The sequence below is a fragment of the Pseudophryne corroboree genome, unplaced genomic scaffold (genome assembly GCF_028390025.1).
Source record: "Pseudophryne corroboree isolate aPseCor3 unplaced genomic scaffold, aPseCor3.hap2 scaffold_1007, whole genome shotgun sequence".
In the NCBI taxonomy this organism is placed as follows: domain Eukaryota; kingdom Metazoa; phylum Chordata; class Amphibia; order Anura; family Myobatrachidae; genus Pseudophryne; species Pseudophryne corroboree.
In genome coordinates, this window is record NW_026967634.1 from 38,466 (window position 1) to 44,300 (window position 5,835).

General features: G+C 34.8%; 1 non-coding gene across 1 annotated transcript; it reads left to right on the top strand.

The window, feature by feature from the left end:
- On the top strand, positions 1 to 74 carry TRNAS-ACU (transfer RNA serine (anticodon ACU)). The gene has a single exon. It is a non-coding gene; the product is annotated as a tRNA-Ser (tRNA).
- Positions 75 to 5,835: the final 5,761 nt, after the last annotated feature.

The window sequence follows — 5,835 nt, forward strand, 5'->3', positions numbered from 1 at the left end:
GTCTCTGTGGCGCAATCGGTTAGTGTGTCTGGCTACTAACCAAAAGGTTGGTGGTTCAATCCCACCCAGGGACGTAATTGACATTGTTATCAGATTTTGGTGATCTTTAAGTAGACAAGTCAAAATTTCAAACCCCCTGTTATGGTGTAGGGTACCTGGCCTTCTCTGATGTAATCAGAGTTAGATTTGATTCAGTGATTTTATAAAAACAGATAGGAAGCACAATTTAGCAGTGGGTTGCAGAGAAAAAGAAATATGCTGGCAAAAAAAATCCAATTGAGTGATTAAACAGCTCTTCATTTTCTGGCTTTATTTTTATGCTAACAAATTTGTTCTCTGAAAAGTGTCCACAAAGCCAAGTCTCTGATTAACACCTTTGTAGGGATCGTTTTTCACCTATTACTAAATTAAACTTGCTTCATTGGAAAGGCAGCAAGATGCATCCTCATTTCAATTTCTACTGAAATAATACAGGTTGACACCAGGAAACATTAACGCCACTGCATCCTTGCTGCTTTCTCATGTGGAAGTCTGTTTAATGTGAAAACAAGGTGATATCTAATTAGCACACAGGTAAGGAATTAAGAAAATCTTTATTTAAGGGTGAAGATGTTTCTCACAAAATCGTTGCCCCAATGCATCATTGAAATTCAAGCTGGAAAGATGATTTTAATATATCACTTGTACATTTTGTATTGCTCTTCTGGTGACAATGTAGTTTGTTTTTGTCAATTACCCTTTTAATAATAGGGTAAAGAAAATTAAGTGGATTTTTTAAAGAAAACTATACTGTCAATATACTATTCAAACAAATTAAAATGGTAAAAGTTATTGTACTTCAAGTAAAAATAAAAGCAAAAATATCAATCCCAGTTTTGATTACTTAAATTAACAAAAAAAATGCATATAGCAAAGGATAGTTTCAATCTGCCTACCTCTGGGTTATGGGCCCAGCATGCTTCCATTGCAGTACTCTGCTGCACATGTAAGTGCAAGAGATCCTGAAGCACTCACTCATCATGGGAAAGTACCAATGTGTTTCTTCATTGGTTGATGGAAGAAACATCTTACAAAAACTCTCCAGATTATTGACTCTTTAAAGATTTTCTAGGATACGTTCTAGATGTATGCTTATTAGACTTTGTCAGTATGTACTTTTTGCAAAGTGTCTCTGTGGCGCAATCGGTTAGTATGTCCGGCTACTATCAAAAAGGTTGGTGGTTCAATCCCAACCAGGGACATAATTGACCTTGTTATCAGATTTTGGTGATCTTTAAGTAGACAAGTCAAAATTTCAAACCCCCTGTTATGGTGTAGGGTACCTGGCCTTCTCTGATGTAATCAGAGTTAGATTTGATTCAGTGATTTTAGAAAAACAGCTAGGAAGCACAATTTAGCAGTGGGTTGCAGAGAAAAAGAAATATGCTGGCAAAAAAAATCCAATTGAGTGATTAAACAGCTCTTAATTTTCTGGCTTTATTTTTATGCTAACAAATTTGTTCTCTGAAAAGTGTCCACAAAGCCAAGTCTCTGATGAACACCTTTGTAAGGATGGTTTTTAACCTATTACTAAATTAAACTTGCTTCATTGGAAAGGCAGCAAGATGCATCCTCATTTCAATGTCTACTGAAATAATACAGGTTGACACCAGGAAACATTAACGCCACTGCATCCTTGCTGCTTTCTCATGTGGAAGTCTGTTTAATGTGAAAACAAGGTGATATCTAATTAGCACACAGGTAAGGAATTAAGAAAATCTTTATTTAAGGGTGAAAATGTTTCTCACAAAATCGTTGCCCCAATGCATCATTGAAATTCAAGCTGGAAAGATGATTTTAATATATCACTTGTACATTTTGTATTGCTCTTCTGGTGACAATGTAGTTTGTTTTTGTCAATTACCATTTTAATAATAGGGTAAAAAAAATTAAGTGGATTTTTGAAAGAAAACAATACTGTCAATATACTATTAAAACAAATTAAAATGGTAAAAGTTATTGTACTGTAAGTAAAAATAAAAGAGCCAACATATCAATCCCAGTTTTGGATTACTTTAATTAACAAAAAAAAATGCATATAGCAGAGGATAGTTTCAATCTGCCTACCGTTGGGTTATGGGCCCAGCATGCTTCCATTGCTGTACTCTGCTGCACATGTAAGTGCAAGAGATCCTGAAGCACTCACTCATCATGGGAAAGTACCAATGTGTTTCTTCGTTGGTTGATGGAAGAAACATCTTACAAAAACTCTCCAGATTATTGACTTTTTAAAGTTTTTCTAGGAAACGTTTTAGATGAATGCTTATTAGCCTTTGTCAGTATGGACTTTTGCAAAGTGTCTCTGTGGCGCAATCAGTTAGTGTGCATGGCTATTAACCAAAAGGTTGGTGGTTCAATCCCACCCAGGGACGTATTTGACCTTGTTATCAGATTTTGGTGATCTTTAAGTAGACAAGTCAAAATTTCAAACCCCCTGTTCTGGTGTAGGGTACGTGGCCTTCTCTGATGGAGTTAGATTTGATTCAGTGATTTTAGAAAAACAGCTAGGAAGCACAATTTAGCAGTGGGTTGCAGAGAAAAAGAAATATGCTGGCAAAAAAAATCCAATTGAGTGATTAAACAGCTCTTAATTTTCTGGCTTTATTTTTATGCTAACAAATTTGTTCTCTGAAAAGTGTCCACAAAGCCAAGTCTCTGATTAACACCTTTGTAAGGATGGTTTTTAACCTATTACTAAATTAAACTTGCTTCATTGGAAAGGCAGCAAGATGCATCCTCATTTCAATGTCTACTGAAATAATACAGGTTGACACCAGGAAACATTAACGCCACTGCATCCTTGCTGCTTTCTCATGTGGAAGTCTGTTTAATGTGAAAACAAGGTGATATCTAATTAGCACACAGGTAAGGAATTAAGAAAATCTTTATTTAAGGGTGAAAATGTTTCTCACAAAATCGTTGCCCCAATGCATCATTGAAATTCAAGCAGGAAAGATGATTTTAATATATCACTTGTACATTTTGTATTGCTCTTCTGGTGACAATGTAGTTTGTTTTTGTCAATTACCATTTTAATAATAGGGTAAAAAAAATTAAGTGGATTTTTGAAAGAAAACAATACTGTCAATATACTATTAAAACAAATTAAAATGGTAAAAGTTATTGTACTGTAAGTAAAAATAAAAGAGCTAAAATATCAATCCCAGTTTTGGATTACTTTAATTAAAAAAAAATACATATAGCAGAGGATAGTTTTAATCTGCCTACCTCTGGGTTATGGGCCCAGCATGCTTCCATTGCAGTACTCTGCTGCACATGTAAGTGCAAGCGATCCTGAAGCACTCACTCATCATGGGAAAGTACCAATGTGTTTCTTCGTTGGTTGATCTAAGAAACATCTTACAAAAACTCTCCAGATTATTGACTTTTTAAAGTTTTTCTAGGAAACGTTCTAGATGAATGCTTATTAGCCTTTGTCAGTATCCACTTTTGCAAAGTGTCTCTGTGGTGCAATCAGTTAGTGTGTTTGGCTACTAACCAAAAGGTTGGTGGTTCAATCCCACCCAGGGATGTAAGTGACCTTGTGGTCAGGTTTTGGTGATCTTTAAGTGGACAAGTCAAAATTTCAAACCCCCTCTTATGATGTAGGGTACCTGGCCTTCTCTGATGTAATCAGAGTTAGATTTGATTAAGTGATTTTATAAAAAACAGCTAGGAAGCACAATTTAGCAGTGGGTTGCAAAGAAAAAAAATATGCTGGCAGAAAAATCCAATTGAGTGATTAAACAGCTCTTCATTTTCTGGCTTTATTTTTATGCTAACAAATGTGTTCTCTGAAAAGTGTCCACAAAGCCAAGTCTCTGATGAACACCTTTGTAAGGATGGTTTTTCACCTATTACTAAATTAAACTTGCTTCATTGGAAAGGCAGCAAGATGCATCCTCATTTCAATGTCTACTGAAATAATACAGGTTGACACCAGGAAACATTAACGCCAATGCATCCTTGCTGCTTTCTCATGTGGAAGTCTGTTTAATGTGAAAACAAGGTGATATCTAATTAGCACACAGGTAAGGAATTAAGAAAATCTTTATTTAAGGGTGAAGATGTTTCTCACAAAATCGTTGCCCCAATGCATCATTGAAATTCAAGCTGGAAAGATGATTTTAATATATCACTTGTACATTTTGTATTGCTCTTCTGGTGACAATGTAGTTTGTTTTTGTCAATTACCCTTTTAATAATAGGGTAAAGAAAATTAAGTGGATTTTTTAAAGAAAACTATAATGTCAATACACTATTAAAACAAATTAAAATGGTAAAAGTTATTGTACTTTAAGTAAAAATAAAAGAGCTAAAATATCAATCCCAGTTTTGGATTACTTTAATTAAAAAAAAATGCATATAGCAGAGGATAGTTTTAATCTGCCTACCTCTGGGTTATGGGCCCAGCATGCTTCCATTGCAGTACTCTGCTGCACATGTAAGTGCAAGAGATCCTGAAGCACTCACTCATCATGGGAAAGTACCAATGTGTTTCTTCGTTGGTTGATCTAAGAAACATCTTACAAAAACTCTCCAGATTATTGACTTTTTAAAGTTTTTCTAGGAAACGTTCTAGATGAATGCTTATTAGCCTTTGTCAGTATCCACTTTTGCAAAGTGTCTCTTTGGTGCAATCAGTTAGTGTGTTTGGCTACTAACCAAAAGGTTGGTGGTTCAATCCCACCCAGGGACATAATTGACCTTGTGATCAGGTTTTGGTGATCTTTAAGTAGACAAGTCAAAATTTCAAACCCCCTTTTATGTTGTAGGGTACCTGGCCTTCTCTGATGTAATCAGAGTTAGATTTGATTCAGTGATTTTATAAAAAACAGCTAGGAAGCACAATTTAGCAGTGGGTTGCAGAGAAAAAGAAATATGCTGGCAAAAAAAATCCAATTGAGTGATTAAACAGCTCTTAATTTTCTGGCTTTATTTTTACGCTAACAAATTTGTTCTCTGAAAAGTGTCCACAAAGCCAAGTCTCTGATTAACACCTTTGTATGGATGGTTTTTAACCTATTACTAAATTAAACTTGCTTCATTGGAAAGGCAGCAAGATGCATCCTCATTTCAATGTCTACTGAAATAATACAGGTTGACACCAGGAAACATTAACGCCACTGCATCCTTGCTGCTTTCTCATGTGGAAGTCTGTTTAATGTGAAAACAAGGTGATATCTAATTAGCACACAGGTAAGGAATTAAGAAAATCTTTATTTAAGGGTGAAAATGTTTCTCACAAAATCGTTGCCCCAATGCATCATTGAAATTCAAGCTGGAAAGATGATTTTAATATATCACTTGTACATTTTGTATTGCTCTTCTGGTGACAATGTAGTTTGTTTTTGTCAATTACCATTTTAATAATAGGGTAAAGAAAATTAAGTGGATTTTTGAAAGAAAACTATACTGTCAATATACTATTAAAACAAATTAAAATGGTAAAAGTTATTGTACTTTAAGTAAAAATAAAAGAGCAAAAATATCAATCCCAGTTTTGATTACTTAAATTAACAAAAAAAAATGCATATAGCAAAGGATAGTTTCAATCTGCCTACCTCTGGGTTATGGGCCCAGCATGCTTCCATTGCAGTACTCTGCTGCACATGTAAGTGCAAGAGATCCTGAAGCACTCACTCATCATGGGAAAGTACCAATGTGTTTCTTGGTTGGTTGATGGGAGAAACATCTTACAAAAACTCTCCAGATTATTGACTTTTTAAAGTTTTTCTAGGAAACGTTCTAGATGTATGCTTATTAGCCTTTGTCAGGATGTACTTTTTACAAAGT